The sequence below is a fragment of the Schistocerca cancellata genome, chromosome 2, assembly GCF_023864275.1.
Source record: "Schistocerca cancellata isolate TAMUIC-IGC-003103 chromosome 2, iqSchCanc2.1, whole genome shotgun sequence".
NCBI lineage: Eukaryota > Metazoa > Arthropoda > Insecta > Orthoptera > Acrididae > Schistocerca > Schistocerca cancellata.
In genome coordinates, this window is record NC_064627.1 from 1,117,918,352 (window position 1) to 1,117,936,333 (window position 17,982).

The following is a 17,982-nucleotide window of genomic DNA, read 5'->3' on the forward strand; positions in this document are numbered from 1 at the left end:
CAGCAAAAACACTTAACGGATGACACCGAAATGCATGACTAAAATGTTATCCTCAGCTTGATAATATCATGAAGAGGAGCGACAGTGGGTTGTTTGGATTTTCAGATCGCACATGCAAAAGTAATTTGCATTAATGTCATGCTCATGTTCCTCACCACATCCTAAACCAACGGATGAGTTTCATCCAAACTTGGTACATATATATCTTATGGTCAGGCGACAGTTGCTATGGAAGGGGAGGGGGGTAAGAATCACCTACCTATAAAGAGACGGGGCTGGGAGTGAAAAAAGCGTAACCTGCGACACATTAATCCAGAATGTGAGCACTTAGCGATTTGCGACAAACTTTACACATAATTTCAGATTTATACGAAATTTATTCTCACTGACAACCCCTACGAAATGGTGAAAGGAAAAAAGTTTATCGCTTACTACTTTTCCGCTGTTCATCCAGTAAATGTACCGATAGGGCATGGCATTACAATTTATTACTTCTTTACAACTAACTGTATTCGCGACAATTTTACGTACGGTATTCAGGTATACCACTGAATGTAAGTGCAAAATTATATCGTTGTGCGACACAAAGTTGAGGAGATATGACGCCATAAACAGTGTGATGCGTAAAAAACTGCCGCATTGTACACGACGTTTATTTCTTAGTTGCTGCTAACTCCATCCGCAGCGTATTTTGCAGACAGTATCCACATAGGCCGTTGAACGTACTTACAAAATTATATCATTGTACGACCCGTACATCAGGGACTACGACCTCATAAATATTATGCACAAAGCCAGCCGCCGTGCGGTACGTGAGTCGACGCATAGCTATAAATAAATACCTGGATAACGCCGGGTTTCTCTGCTAGTCTATCTACATTGTCTTCCAGCGTAACATTCCTAAAAATTACTACGCCTTTAGGCACCGTTAGAAATAAAAAGCCAGCAGCAAACATGCACTGTCAAAAATAAAACTCTTTCTAGGACATCTCATGTTGGCGCATATACTCTCACAAAGCTAGGATGTAGATTAAAGATTACTGCCTTATCTACCGAAGAAAGTACTATCCTGTAACGTATGTATCACAGCCCTCAAAGATGCTACTGTGAAATCTGTGACAATTGTATGTCAGTCCCTACAAATCCTATGAATCACTCTAGCAATGTGTTCACTCATGCAAAAAACCACCAGGAAACATTATAACTTTCCACTGAGCAGAATAAGTTGGCTGCTGCCTCTCAACAAGAATATTGCTATAGTAGGCCCAGAAAAGAGCCTTGGACACCTCCCTGTCTTTTCATTCATCACGTCTATGCAGACCTCTCTGAAAGCACAAAAAGCTCTACTTCCTCTAACTTTGATAGCAATCACCATTGCTCTTAAAATCGCAATGCCTCCTGCTTAAGATGCCTAATCACCTCAAGAATGAGCCATTCTCTTTACTATTATGCTCCTTAAACCTCATTTTAAAGTTTATCCCCTTTCACCCCACATACTTCACCTCACAATCTTGCCACTTTATTTCATAGACGCCCGCTTTCCCCACGCAACTGAACTCGGGCTCGTTCACTACCTATTTTTCACGTGGCTCATCTGCAAAGGGGGTTGGTAGTGAACGGTTGCATTTGCGCCCCTAATACTGAGTCGTACTGGCTAGCCTTTGAACAGCAGTGAATTGAATACACAATTGTCTATACCACAGCTTTGCGCAAAGTGAGGTACACTATACAGGTTCATATTGAAACTTATTTATTTCAAATAAGAAACACTTCTAACTTTGTGGCCATGCATCTTTAATTTATCAAATAAATCCGATCTGGATAAGTAATAATCGGTGCAATTCATACACATGGTTTATTGTCTCGTACCTACACACTTTCACGTTGTTCCTTCACAGTTTATTCGCATACACTGGCGTCCATGTTTACACTCAACGGCACTTTGCCGCTCCGAACTTACCACAACAACGGACCACGCACAAAGACCCCAATTTCTCGCTCATGTCCCCAGTCCTGAGTCGGATCACGTGACACTACATTCACCAAAATAATTCCTAAACATGGCCACAATTCGTTTACAATTTTTATAAGATTTAAATACTTAAACCTAAATACATTATATAATATTACACACATTTATCACCACATAATTTTATAATACGTTGCAATTAAAAAAACAACACTATGCAACGGAACTATGACGCTCATCAAAACACAAAACAAGTATTTTCATGTCCATTTTGCGTTATACTATTTTCACTCTGCATTTAATACATAATTTTATTCTTAAGCACGGAAAATTAAAATTAGAACTAATTATGACATGCTATCAGAATTACATAATTAGGAATAACTCCATATTTTGGCATAGTTTCACCCTCTCCCTTCATTTAATGAAGTCTTTGCACGAAATAAGAGACATACAAATACTTGTCTGGCACTACAAAGATCGAAACTGAATGGTGTCTTCATAATAAAATAACGACTTACTTTGCAGTTGTTCTAAACATTTGTGTAACTTAATTCTACTATGACACATTTTGATTGAAGTACATCAGCCCAAAGACTTACACTATCCTTTACGCAACCTGCGGCCGGCCGGTGTGGCCGAGCAGTTCTAGGCGCTACAGTCTGGAACCGCGCGACCGCTACGGTCACAGCTTCGAATCCTACCTCGGGCATGGGTGTGTGTGATGTCCTTAGGTTAGTTAGGTTTAAGTAGTTCTAAGTTCTAGGAGACTGATGACCTCAGAAGTTAAGTCCCATAGTGCTCAGAGCCATTTGAACCAATTGAACCCAATCTGTCTTTGGCAGAGAAAGGGGTAAAATATGCCACTAAAAAATTTTCGACAAATTACCAGATGAAATAAAATGTCTGACAGACAGCAGTAATAACTTCAAAAATAAATTGAAATTATATCTTCTTAACAACTCCTTCTATACCATAGATGAATTCTTGAATAGGAATAAATAAATCTATAAATATAGTACATACGCATTTTGTGCCATTTAAGGGAATGGGGTAAATAACAGAAATATTAATCCTTAACTCTGTATTGTAATAATCTTGTTTCATTTGTGAATTTCTTGTGCATTTGACACGTTCCACATGATAACGGTTACCGTACCGTGCGATTGATCAATGTAACACGCAACCAACTAACTAACTAACTAACTAACTAACTAACATATTATTTCTGCTGCTGTGCTTTAAATTTAAATTATGAACTACTTGGAAGAGCTCCATATTATCCCCCGTTACCTTACACCCATGCAGCTCTCATCTACGCAAGTCTTATGCTTCACTTGTGTTCCAGTTTGTTGCCCGTCCAGAATACAGTTTTAACCCATTTATTGTTAAATAACGTCGCCAAATTATATGAAATAATTCCCCAACAGAGCATTACTCTACATTTCTGAGGACTTACACTGATGTTAAGGATTTGCTAGGAAATGCCGTATAACGTATAAGGGTTTCACAGCTGACAATAGCACGTTGGGGTCTGTGACACATACGTTACAGGACATAACTATCTTTGGCAAATTAGATACGTGAGAGTGTGTGTACCAACATGAGATGTTTGACATTGCATGTTTGCCTCTGGTCTTTTGCTTTTTATAGTGCCTAATTTTAGAGTATGTTGCGTTATAGGACAATGTAGACAGATCTAGATGATCGTCAGTATGTGTACTATCGCGATGTACTCATTTGTGATTCCATCCACATAGCACTTTGATATGTGCTCCCATAACACGTTATGGTAAATTAATTTATTTTTCTTAATTTATTGGCTGTCGGGAAGTGCCCATCCAGCCATCTCAAGAACTGAATGTCAATTACGTTGTTACGAACGTGTACAGACAACGCACAACACCCAGTCCCCGAGCGAAGAAAATCTCTGACTCGGCCGCGAAGCGAACCTGGGCTCTTCGGTTAGCAAATTGTGGTAAATCTATCACTCATTTTGACATCTGTGCGTAGCATTCCCAGTACTGGTTAACTGTTGTGTCGTGGATTTAGTTTTCGTCGCCTTTACTGTGCATGGGATAAGCTGTAACTATACAAGGTGAGGAAGGTAAGACAGGGCACCCAAAACAGAAGTAGAACTGCGATTTTCGATAACTTATAACGGTCAATGTGATAAATTTCCTAACGTACGCAGGTGACTGTTGAACTGTGGCACCCTTTTTTTAAAAAATGGAACTATGTAATTTTTTGTTTGGTATTCGAAAGAGTCTTCGAAGAGTAGTTCAACTAATACAAAAATATGTGAAACTCTAAGAGTTTGGTGACACTTGCTGTAAACGAAATCCCTATCCACTTTCTCGACTGTCGTACGCGTTGTGATAGTCGGAATAGCTTCACGAGCAGCTGAGCGGAGTACATACTCTTGAGCAACATGAGCACAAGTAAACAGAACAATCCAGCCGAAATTGTGTGTTCACTCACTTTTGGCACAACACGGCAGGCGTTTGTGGAACCTCTCTTCTCCTTACGGCTGGACTGTGATATGCGTCACTGATATCTTGGTACTATATGATGAATTCTACATATTTTATGTCTTGAAGGTCCCTTCTTCAAAGCAATTGTACTGGGTGGGCAATGCCTAAGATTCCGCTTCACCTATAAAATGTTTTAATTGTATTTTTTAAGGATTCGTGCTTTTTTCATTGACAGAGATGGACTCAGTCTTCGAGGTGTGGTGATTAAATTCAGATTGCCTATATAACATCCTACAGTCGCTGACTGGAACCTGACATCACAAAGTGAGTTTAAAAAATAAATAAAAATGTTTGGCCTCATCCCTATGTAATAGTTCTTTATTGAGCAGTTTTTATATGTCTTCAGCGACGCCAATAACGATTAATCAAACGGATATAAAGATTATTTGTCTGTTAGTGTAATACATGTACACTACTGGCCATTAAAATTTCTACACCACAAAGATGACGTGCTACAGACGCGAAATTTAACCGACAGGAAGAAGATGCTGTGTTATGCAAATGATTAGCTTTTCAGAGCATTCACACAAGGTTGGCGCCGGTGGCGACACCTACAACGCGCTGACATGAGGGAAGTTTCCAACCGATTTCTCATACACAAACAGCAGTTGACCAGCGTTGTCTGGTGAAACGTTGTTGTGATGCCTCGTCTAAGGAGGAGAAATGCATATCATCAAGTTTCCGACTTTGATAAAGGTCGAATTGTAGCCTATCGCGATTGCGGTTTATCGTATCGCGACATTGCTGCTCGCGTTGGTCGACATCCAATGATTGTTAGCAGAATATGAATCAGTGGGTTCAGGAGGGTAATACGGAACGCCGTGCTGGATCCCAACGGCATCAGTCGAGATGACAGGCATCATATCCGCATGGCTGTAACGGATCGTGCAGCCACGTATCGATCCCCCGACTCAACAAATGGGGATGTTTGCAAGACAACAACCGTCTGCACGAACAGTTCGACGACGTTTGTAGCAGCATGGACTATCAGCTCGGAGACCATGGCTGCGGTTACCCTTGATGCTGCATCACAGACAGGAGCGCCTGCGATGGTGTACTCAACGACGAACCTGGGTGCACGTATGGAAAAACGTCATTTTTTCGGATGAATCCATGTTCTGTTTACAGCATCATGATGGTCGCAACCGTGTTTGGCGACAGCGCGGTGAACGCACATTGGAAGCGTGTATTCGTCACCGCCATACTGGCGTATTACCCGGCGTGATTGTATGGGGTGCCATTGGTTACACGTCTCGGTCACCTCTTGCTCGCATTGACGGCACTTTGAACAGTGGACGTTACATTTCAGATGTGTTACGACCCGTGGCCCTACCCTTCATTCGATCCCTGCGAAACCCTACATTTCGGCAGGACAATGCACGACCGCATGTTGCAGGTCCTGTACGGGCCTTTCTGGATACAGAAAATGTTGGACTGCTGCCCTGGCCGGCACATTCTCCAGATCTCTCACCAACTGAAAACGTCTGGTCAATGGTGGCCAAGGAACTGGCTCGTCACAATACGCCAGTCACTACTCTTGATGAACTGTGGTATCGTGTTGAAGCTGCATGGGGGGCTATACCTGTACACGCCATGCAAGCTCTGCTTGACTCAATGCCCAGGCGTGTCATGGCCGTTATTACGGCCAGAGGTGGTTGTTCTGGGTACTGATTTCTCAGGATCTATGCACCCAAATTGCGAGAAAATGTAATCAGATGTCAGTTCTAGTATAATATATTTGTCCAATGAATACCCGTTTATCATCTGCATTTCTTCTTGGTGTAGCAATTTTAATGGCCAGTAGTGTAGATTAAGAAACCAATTCCAAAATCATGTCCTTCGTATTGTGTATATTCAGGGATGCAGAAATGAAATAGAACCTCCATAAGCGTGTGCCATATCTCTTTCTTTGATGTCTTTCTTTGATGAGAATCATCTTAACAAAGACTGTGATAGGTATACAAAGTTAATACTAACTCTCGCGAAGGCTTGGATAAATGTGTAAAACCAGTATTCTACATGACACTATCTTGTATGAGTAGCAAGCGCAGCTGTGAGTAGACATCTTGAGTGATAACCGCTTGTCTGCTCTTGTAACTAGTTTAACGATCGGTTTTGTAGCCTAGAAGCCAAATCATCAGATTAGATCTCTTAAATTAGAAGAAGCGTTCTCTAGAGTTGTGATCTATTATAGTTACTATCAATAGTGAGAATTAGAGCAAATTACTTACAGGTAAAATCACGACATTAAACTTGCGACATGGGGAGACCGAACATTCCTCGTCTATGAATGGATGACGCAATTAGCTACTCTGCGTAGTTAAATGTCGTTACCATTATAACCACTGTCACTACCATGACCAACACCAAGATAAATGTATTTATTATCACCATAATATGAATAATCAAGTAAGCAGAAAGGATGGGTCCGCGATTTCTCAGGCGTGCCTAAGAATGTTTTTAAAAACCCTTAAAAAGCGGGTTCTTGTCGATAGTTCCTACACTTTTTATTAATTTCTAGCTACTTTTGTTGGAATGTGGTCTGCAATCTAATAGTTAACAGGACATGTGCGGGCTACTGTCATCCTATCCGGATTCATGGTAGGTGTTTTTAATTTCTAATAGGGTGTTTTGGCCCATTATTGGTTTCATGTTACATTACGTTGGGCAGATATTTCTTGACGATTCTCATTTTTTTTTTTCAGTTCCTTAGGTGAACTTGAGGGATCGTGGACTCATGATTTCCGCTTACCTGACGAATCTATAATTGCGTCATTTATTCACAGATAAAGTATGTTCGGCGGTGTCGATTCGCAAGTTTAATGTCATGTTTAACATGTAGGTAATTTGCTGTAATTCTTATTATTTATTGTAGCTATAGTAGACCGCAATTGCAACGAACGCTTTTCCTATTTTAACAGATCTAACTTGATGATGCGGCTTCTAAGCTACGAAACCTGACGTTAAATAAATCTTTTGCAAGAACAGCCAAGCGGTTACTATTCAAGAAATATTCTGTATTTTCCAGCTAGCTTTCAACCAAATGATGATATTTCAGACGGTAAAAGACAGAATCTCTTGTCTACATTATTAGATAAAACGTAAAGAGTTCAGATAAGAAAATAACGGAGATTTTTAAATGTGGTCCTGCAGAAGAATGCTGAAGACTAGATGGGTAGCTCATGAAGCTAATGACGATGTATTTAATCGACTTGGGGAGAAAAGGAATTTATGGCACAACTTGGTTACAAGAAGGGGTTGGTTGATAGTTCACGTTCTGAGGCATCAAAAAGTTACAAATTCGGTAATGGATGGAAGTCTGGAGGTCGAATTTTGTAGAGGGCAATGAAGGCCAGTCTACAGTAAGCAGGTTCAAACGGATGTAGGTCGCAGTAGTAGTGCAGACATGAAGAATCGTGTACAGGATAGGCTAGCATGCCATCATCCAGTCTGCGGACTGGAGACCACAACAACAAGTTTACATAAATCGATGTTAACTCCAGAGAGTGCTAAGGACAGCTTGGATTAGGTTTAATATGAATCATAAACATTGGTTTCATGTGTACAGCTAAGATATGCTATTTCTGGAAATCAGAAATAGGAAAACTAAAAGCATAATATCAAGTGAATATACACTAACGGAATAATATCGAAACACCAAAACATAATTAATGGAGAGTAATGAAATTTTGGGAATACATTTATCTAGGTAACATATTTAAGATATTAACATTGCAAGATCACAGATAAATGTAAGCGCGATATAAGCCATTGCAAATGTGAAATACTGGTACATTAATAATAACCGGTGTAAAACTTCCTGGCAGATTAAAACTGTCTGCCGGACAGAGACTCGAACTCGGGACCTTTGCCTTTTGGGAGATAGGAGACGAGGTACTCGCAGAAGTAAAGCAGTGAGGAGGGGGCGTGAATCGTGCTTGGGTAGCTCAGTTGGCAGAGCATTTGCCCGCGAAAGGCAAAGGTACCGAGTTCGAGTCTCGGGACTGCAACCCATTTCCACGAACCAAGCGACTGGCGACTCTCTGGATCCTCGCCATGACGGCACACGCCATCGTAGCGCGGAGGCAGACCGACCAGCTGGCCTTCCTGATGGACCACTGGGAGGAGAACAAGACGGCCCAGCAAAATGGTTCAAATGGCTCTGAGCACTATGGGACTCAACTGCTGTGGTCATAAGTCCCCAAGAACTTAGAACTACTTAAACCTAACTAACCTAAGGACAGCACACAACACCCAGCCATCACGAGGCAGAGAAAATCCCTGACCCCGCCGGGAATCGAACCCGGGAACCCGACGGCCCAGCAGCACAGGCGGTACCGCGAGAACTTCAGCAACTTCCTGCAGATTCCACTGCGGACTGCGATCGCCAGAGTCCTCCCCAGCCTGTGACCCTCAGCACCGCCACCAGCCACCTCACCACACTCACCACAAGAATAACGTGTGCAGTCACAGCGAACAAGTGCAACAGAAAAGATAAAGTGCTTTCTCCTCTCGCATCAAATAGTGAAGTATAGTAGTATAAAGTGTTTCTTCTTAGTGAAATCAGTGATACAAAGGGCTTCTCACCAAACATCTGTCATGCTCGCAGCCAAAACAATGTCAAAAGTATGCCCAGTAGTATTAGCAGTTTTTTAATTAATTTTTTTTTCATTATTTGTACTATATTGCCTAGGAGACAAGCATTACTTAGTGGAAAGCGCCAACTACTCATAATTTTTTTAAAAATGATTTCCTTTACTATGTGCCTATAAAATTATATTGTTTACTCACACTCTCCTTTCTGCTTCTCTTATATAATATGACAAAATTTTCTCTCTTCTTCAATTTATGTATAATCTGTAGTATATGTAAAACAGTTTCTTCCACTTCTGCTCCATCTATCATGGTGATGTTTCTCTCATACTGTCCCACCTAACAGTGCAAACTAGACGAAGAGATCAAACCAGAATGCACAATGTGCCTGTGGCATCACAAGTGCATGACATACAGAAATTTGAACTCAAAATCAATGTGTCGATGCTAATAATAAATTATTATGCCTGTCCTGCAATGTTTTACCCCCCACCCCCCCCAAAAAAAGACGACAAATGGCCATGTAAATGGGTTCAAGGAACAACAATAAGAGAAAAACGAAAAAGGAAAAAATATAAAAAAGAAAACCTATAAAATGACAGTAAGATTAACCAACACTAGGACTATAATAGAATAAAATGTCTTTTTTTTAAATGTATCGTTGTAAAAAAAAGGTACGGCACGCAGTTTTAATCCGCCAGGAAGTTTCATATCAGCCCACACTCCGCTGCAGAGTGAAAATCTCATTCTGAATAACCGGTGTAGCCGCCCGAATGTTGAATACAAGCATGCAGACGTGCATGAATTGTACAGGTGCCGAATGTCAGTGTGTGGAATGAAGTTCCACGCTTGTTGCACTTGGGCGGTCAATACAGGGACGGTTAATGCTTGTGGACGACGCTGGAGTTTTCGTCCGGTGATGTCCCACATGTGCTCGATTGGTGACAGATCTGGTGATCGAACAGGCCAAGGAAACATTTCGACAATCTGTAGATCACATAGGGCTACAACAGCGGTACGTGGGCGAGTGTTATTCTGTTGGAAAACATCATCTGTCACTGTGGTGCCTACCACTGACAGGAATCAAGTACAGTGGCTACATTCCTGCTATGTGTTTCTGCAGTATCGAAGAAGGAACATCCTCGCCCCATTACACGACTTCGTTCAAACTCAGTGGAGTTTTGGTAATGGCGTCTTTCCGCCTTAAAGACATTCTTGACTAATATCAACTTACCACGTTCAGTGTCAACGGTAACCAATGTTCTCGACCATTACAGCGTGTATTTTGATGCAAACCTTATTTGCATCCTCATAGTGGCACTAGTAACGCCATTCTTTTGTGACTTGTGCGAGATCTGAACGGACATCATCTTTCATATGTGGAAACGCAGTGTATTTGTATTTCGAATGATTTGGAAACACAGCGTATTTGTATTTCACGTGCTTTATGACTGGATGAACATACGCTTAACATTAGTGTGTTAGTTAGAAAATGATCTGAGGCAAAAGGGAGAAAGGGAGGAAGCTAGAGTAGAAGAAAGCAAACAAATTTTACAATAAAGAAGAAACTGTGGAAGTGCACCAAAATTCCCATTTTTTAAATTTCATTATTATTAGTGGACGTTAGCCATCTATTCACACCACGTTGCGTAATTTTTAATACGACTAGAAGATAAAACCAAACGCTTTTTGTCATTAGGTGTATTGGTGCAACCACACACACACACACATACACACACACACATACACACACACACATACACACACGTTCGTTAATTTTCCAGAGTACGTATAGCAACCTAAGTAAAATTAGAATAGAGTTTATCAGGATGGCCTAGAAGGCGTGTGCGATGCAGACTCCCGTATATTATAGCCGTGATGGAAATATGGCGATGACGAAAAATCGCGTAGATAGTGCAGAGATCAGCTCGAAAGCGCAGACGATGATGAAGACGATTTTGTACGGACCATTAGAGAATATTTACGGTCTACGCTACTCGCATGAGCAAATTTGATGCACGATACTAATTCTAATTTTATATCCGAAGGGAGAATACTGATACTCTACCATTCCGACAGACTCAGAAATTATCATCCTTTTGCTTTCGTAAATTGCTACCAGCTAAACAGAAAAGACAACAAGCAGCGATTCCTTTCTTTCTTTATTATCTCCCTTCATCAAAGTCCATACTGTAGACTCAGTGTGTGCTGAAAATATCTGTAATACGTGCACAGTTAAAAACAAGTCACAAAATTACGTCGGAACCTACAACAGTTGTCAAGACAGTAACGCTAACAACCACTCATACCAATAAAATAAAACTTATTGTGTGTACTGATGCTGAAATTAATATTACCCTTTCAGTAACTTGAAAATTAAGTCACATTAGCTCCTCTGTGCTTAGTTTACTTTAATTACCATCATAATCATTGTCACTACCTCTATCATCGCCAGCGTCATTGTACTCTTGATCATCATCATCATCATCGTATTATCAGTGTCATTAATGTCACCGTGAAATAATAACAATAAAATCATAATCATAATCAAAATAATCGCTGTCACCAATATCACCAATGCCATGAACATCATCGTCACCAGTATGCATTATCATCACAATTTCGTCTTCCTTACTACCAGTAACGGACAGCAGCATCGTAACTTTATCGTCAGTTATCCCCCCCATTTGTATCTTCCTTCCAACAACTATGAGAATATCGCAGATTTATCTTCAGAGAAGACCTACTTTGCTTCCTAGCTTAAACTTTCTGAGCCGCGTGGGTAGCTGCACGGTTTAAGGGCGTCGTGCAACGGTTCGCGCGGCCCCTCCCGTCGGAGGTTCGAGTCCTCCCTCGGGCATGGGTGTGTGTGATGTCCTTAGCGTTAGTTAGTTTAAGTAGTGTGTAAGCCAAGGGACTGAAGACAGTTTAGTCCAATAGGAACTTACCACAAAAAAACTCTCTTCGGGTACTGTTAGGTTGTCACCTGAGGTTTATTCATTTGTTTTCTCACTGTAGGACCAAGTTTGGAAGATGAAGAATTTACTTATTACTGTACCAAAAATTAAGACACCTATTACGGCCAATGCAAGGGGCCACATAAGCGGGTCAGACCAGAGCTGAGCGAACACTATTGCATCGGCGGCCTGCTGCCGATACAAGAACTGTTCTACGATACCAGGCGGTCACAAAACCACAGGCCGCAGCTGGAGTGGAAATACCAACGACGTAACAGGAAGGCAGAGCCACTGTAACATCAGTGGCCTAGTTACTTCACGACCGAATCATAGACTTGTTGTGGCTTACGTGATAAGAAACGATACTGTTGCAAAACAAGGTTGGGCTAAGACCGTATAAATACACGGTTATTACAAATGATTGAAGCGATTTCACAGCTCTACAATAACTTTATTACACTCCTGGAAATTGAAATAAGAACACCGTGAATTCATTGTCCCAGAAAGGGGAAACTTTATTGACACATTCCTGGGGTCAGATACATCACATGATCACACTGACAGAACCACAGGCACATAGACACAGGCAACAGAGCATGCACAATGTCGGCACTAGTACAGTGTATATCCACCTTTCGCAGCAATGCAGGCTGCTATTTTCCCATGGAGACGATCGTAGAGATGCTGGATGTAGTCCTGTGGAACGGCTTGCCATGCCATTTCCACCTGGCGCCTCAGTTGGACCAGCGTTCGTGCTGGACGTGCAGACCGCGTGAGACGACGCTTCATCCAGTCCCAAACATGCTCAATGGGGGACAGATGCGGAGATCTTGCTGGCCAGGGTAGTTGACTTACACCTTCTAGAGCACGTTGGGTGGCACGGGATACATGCGGACGTGCATTGTCCTGTTGGAACAGCAAGTTCCCTTGCCGGTCTAGGAATGGTAGAACGATGGGTTCGATGACGGTTTGGATGTACCGTGCACTATTCAGTGTCCCCTCGACGATCACCAGTGGTGTACGGCCAGTGTAGGAGATCGCTCCCCACACCATGATGCCGGGTGTTGGCCCTGTGTGCCTCGGTCGTATGCAGTCCTGATTGTGGCGCTCACCTGCACGGCGCCAAACACGCATACGACCATCATTGGCACCAAGGCAGAAGCGACTCTCATCGCTGAAGACGACACGTCTCCATTCGTCCCTCCATTCACGCCTGTCGCGACGCCACTGGAGGAGGGCTGCACGATGTTGGGGTGTGAGCGGAAGACGGCCTAACGGTGTGCGGTACCGTAGCCCAGCTTCATGGAGACGGTTGCGAATGGACCTCGCCGATACCCCAGGAGCAACAGTGTCCCTAATTTGCTGGGAAGTGGCGGTGCTGTCCCCTACGGCACTGCGTAGGATTCTACGGTCTTGGCGTGCATCCGTGCGTCGCTGCGGTCCGGTCCCAGGTCGACGGGCACGTGCACCTTCCGCCGACCACTGGCGACAACATCGATGTACTGTGGAGACCTCACGCCCCACGTGTTGAGCAATTCGGCGGTACGTCCACCCGGCCTCCCGCATGCCCACTATACGCCCTCGCTCAAAGTCCGTCAACTGCACATACGGTTCACGTCCACGCTGTCGCGGCATGCTACCAGTGTTAAAGACTGCGATGGAGCTCCGTATGCCCGGCAAACTGGCTGACACTGACGGCGGCGGTGCACAAGTGTTGCGCAGCTAGCGCCATTCGACGGCCAACACCGCGGTTCCTGGTGTGTCCGCTGTGCCGTGCGTGTGATCATTGCTTGTACAGCCCTCTCGCAGTGTCCGGAGCCAGTATGGTGGGTCTGACACACCGGTGTCAATGTGTTCTTTTTTCCATTTCCAGGAGTGTATTTGAGATATTTTCACAATGCTTTGCACACACATACAAAAACTCAAAAAGTTTTTTTAGGCATTCACAAATGTTCGATATGTGCCCCTTTAGTTATTCGGCAGACATCAAGCCGATAATCAAGTTCCTCCCACACTCGGCGCAGCATGTCCCCATCAATGAGTTCGAAAGCATCGTTGATGCGAGCTCGCAGTTCTGGCACGTTTCTTGGTAGAGGAGGTTTAAACACTGAATCTTTCACATAACCCCACAGAAAGAAATCGCATGGGGTTAAGTCGGGAGAGCGTGGAGGCCATGACATGAATTGCTGATCATGATCTCCACCACGACCGATCCATCGGTTTTCCAATCTCCTGTTTAAGAAATGCCGAAAATCATGATGGAAGTGCGGTGGAGCACCATCCTGTTGAAAGATGAAGTCGGCGCTGTCGGTCTCCAGTTGTGGCATGAGCCAATTTTCCGCTGGCTACGCGTGAAACTTGCCTGCACGCGTTCAACCGTTTCTTCGATCACTCCAGGCCGACCCGTTGATTTCCCCTTACAGAGGCATCCAGAAGCTTTAAACTGCGCATACCATCGCCGAATGGAGTTAGCAGTTGGTGGATCTTTGTTGAACTTCGTCCTGAAGTGTCGTTGCACTGTTATGAGTGACTGATGTGAGTGCATTTCAAGCACGACATACGCTTTCTCGGCTCCTGTCACCATTTTGTCTCACTGCACTCTCGAGCTCTCTGACGGCAGAAACCTGAAGTGCGGCTTCAGCCGAACAAAACTTTATGAGTTTTTCTACGTATCTGTAGTGTGTCGTGACCATATGTCAATGAATGGAGCTACAGTGAATTTATGAAATCGCTTCAATCATTTGTAATAGCCCTGTACTCGTCACTTTTAGTCACAGATATCGCATTCTGCCGGTCATCAGTCCCGGGAGGTGACCTACGTCGGTCCGTGGGTCTAGGAGACTACGACTTCACGTGGCTCAACCAGTCACCTTCTCTGGATTCTGGCTTTGCTATCTGCAGCCCTGCTGCTGGTGCCTAGTCCAATGCTGTGGACTTAGCGCCCTCTAACCACTGAGCCAATTGGGCTCTTGGTCAGCTGCTTCTGATCTTCCACATTGGAGGCCTCTTGCTTTTGTCCAGGGCCGTGCAGCCTTTCATCCGCCATCACTTGGGCAGGCAAACTCCTGATTGACAGCTTCTGAGCTGCCCCTCTACAGTGGGTCCACATTGCGATTTCACGCACCGTGGCACACCTCATCCGGGGTTACTTCGTCGCCTCTTGGCAGTGCAGCCGTAGGCGTCATCGCTGCGTCACCAGCACGACATCGCCGAGCCGCGTGCTGACCACAGCGCCTTCGGCTGTGTATCGTTTACGTCCTGCGGGTGAGCACTGGCAGGACTATCGTAGTACTAATAAATGCGTGGTTTACCGATGTTGTGTCATTGACGACATGTCAGACGTCTATCAGGCTTCCATTCACCATGTACTAAGGCGTTCCCACATGAGACGCGGACTATCGACATCCTGACCTCCAACTATCCCGTTGCACCACCCATCATAGCGGCCGACCACCCCGGTCATTCTAAATGGTGTCAAAGTGGTCGCTGGCGTCTCTAGGAGATGTAGGAGATCTCCGACAGGCAGCGTGCTGTCCAGCAATGCAGTTTTGGTGAGTGAGCTTTTAGTTTTGTGTCTCTTTTACAGCCATGTTAAATGCACAGTTCATAAAACCAGAAGAAACTGTGGAAGTTTTACAATTTGAGGGGAATTTTAGACAGTATTATTTATGGCCAGAGAGATGACAGTATTGTAATTTAGCAGATCATGAATTACCACAGGCAGTTTCAGCTATCTGTAGCAGCCGGCCGGTGTGGCAGTGCGGTTCTAGGCGCTTCAGTTTGGAACCGCGTGACCGCTACGGTCGCAGGTTCGAATCCTGCCTCGGGCATGGATGTGTGTGATGTTCTTAGGTTAGTTAGGTTTAAGTAGTTCTTAGTTCTAGGGGACTGATGACCTCAGATGTTAAGTCCCATAGTGCTCAGAGCCATTTTTTATCTGTAGCACTTGTCGACGTTATTCGATGAAAACATCACTACTTAGAGTCGTAAGAATTAATGTAACTTTCCTTGTACCTCTGTCTGAGTGTTTTGTGATAGATGTGTATGCTTGCCAGGCATGGTAAACGAATGGAACATAGGGTTTTGTGAACACAGGAGCTCATGTGTCGGTAATTAGTCTGGACTTCCTGAATAGGAAGAGACTGACGTCCCCAAGATATAGGTTACATGGAGTAGGGGACACTGATGTGGAATCATATTAGTGATAGCGCTTCTCAGTTCCTGTACTGGAGCAAAGAATTTTCAGAAACGTATGGAAGTATTACTCCGTGTCAGTGAGGAGTGTTACATAATCCTAAGAACAGATTTTCTGACCGAGCATCATGCAAAAATTGATCTTTCGAGGCATATTTTCAAACCCAGTGGGACGTAGTTCCAGCTGGGTACGATAGCTGCAGGGGATACATTGTTGCAAGGTTCGCTGATAATGAAGGGACGGCCGCTGTGACCGAGCGGAATGAGGACGATTGGGATGGGTCATGTGGAGACTTGTGCCGCAAGCAAACCATCGGTGCATCTGCTTTACGTGAGGAGGTGAAGTATTTAAAAGGAATTGATAAGCCAGATATGGCAACTATGGTAACAAGTCTCGCGGATCTGTTCACTCCTAGTGTACCATTGCCAGGCAACTCCTCTGCGTCAGCTTACAATCCCAATAGGGAATAAGCTCCCATTTCCTGTTGGGAGGCTAAGCTGAGACCAGATGTTGCTGGTAATGGTACACTAGTACATTAATGGCTGATGGAGTTATTGAGAGTGATATTCTACGGGAAGTAGCCAATGTCATTGTTCCAAAGAAGTCATCTGAGAGAACAAATAAACACAAATTTTATTGCAGTTACTAATATCTAAATGCAACGGTCATGGATACACATCCTGTACTGAACATAACGGAGACTCTGAACAATCAAGGCCAATGTAAATATTTCTCCACAAGAGTGAATATCACCAGTTGGAAGTGGTTACAGAAGACCACGTTTACTGTTGCATGGGGTCATTATCAGTGTTAGCAGATTCCACTCAGTTTTAGAAATGTACCAGCCATGTTCCATACGTTACTGAATGTTGTGTTTAGGGGCTTTAAGCCATGGCAAAACATGATCTGGCAACGGCCTTGCCGCAGTGGATACACCGGTTCCCGTCAGATCACCGAAGTTAAGCGCTGTTGGGCGTGGCCGGCACTTGGATGGGTGACCATCCGGGCTGCCACGCGCTGTTTCCATTTTTCGGGGTGCACTCAGCCTCGTGATGCCGACTGAGGAGCTACTCCACCGAATAGTAGCGGCTCTGGTCACAGAAAACCGTCATAACGACCGGGAGAGCGGTGTGCTGACCACACGCCCCTCCTGTCTGCATCCTCATTTGAGGATGACACGGCGGTCGGATGGTTCCGATGGGCCACTTGTGGCCTGACGACGGAGTGCTAGAATATGATATATTTAGAAAATATATTTCATTTCTAGTAAAGCTGCATGGTCATCTACGGTAACTGTTCTTTCGGGAACAGATACTACCGTCATATATAGTTAAAATATGGCTTCCCGGCCATTGACCTTCTTGTGCGAACGCACACGCTATGCCCGAACTCGTACGGGACTTGGTAGATTAATCTGCCACGAGTAATGAGTATGATGGGCAAACATCTATTAGGCGCACTACGAATGTAGTGGTGTGGACATGTTGGGAATGTGGATCTCACGGGGAGCGTGCAACGGATAAGTCCCTGCAGACGCACTATCCTCTGTGCCCGCGGTGGCTCAGATGGATAGAGCGTCTGCCATGTAAGCAGGCGATCCCGGGTTCGAGTCCCGGTCGGGGCACACATTTTCAAGATGTCCCCAATGAAGTACATCAACGCCTGTTTGCAGCTAGGGTGTCCATTTAATTATCATTTCATTTCTAGCAAAGCTGCATGGTCATCCACGGTAGC

At 44.0% G+C, this 17,982-nt stretch overlaps 1 protein-coding gene, 1 non-coding gene and 1 pseudogene across 6 annotated transcripts in view; 2 read left to right on the forward strand and 1 right to left on the reverse strand.

Moving 5' to 3' along the window:
- Window positions 1-17,982, reverse strand: part of LOC126163160 (inward rectifier potassium channel 4-like) — a 717,192-nt gene that overhangs the window by 173,496 nt on the left and 525,714 nt on the right. The window lies entirely within an intron of this gene.
- Window positions 17,157-17,274, forward strand: LOC126164110 (5S ribosomal RNA; annotated as a pseudogene).
- On the forward strand, window positions 17,798-17,872 carry Trnat-ugu (transfer RNA threonine (anticodon UGU)). Its single transcript has one exon. It is a non-coding gene; the product is annotated as a tRNA-Thr (tRNA).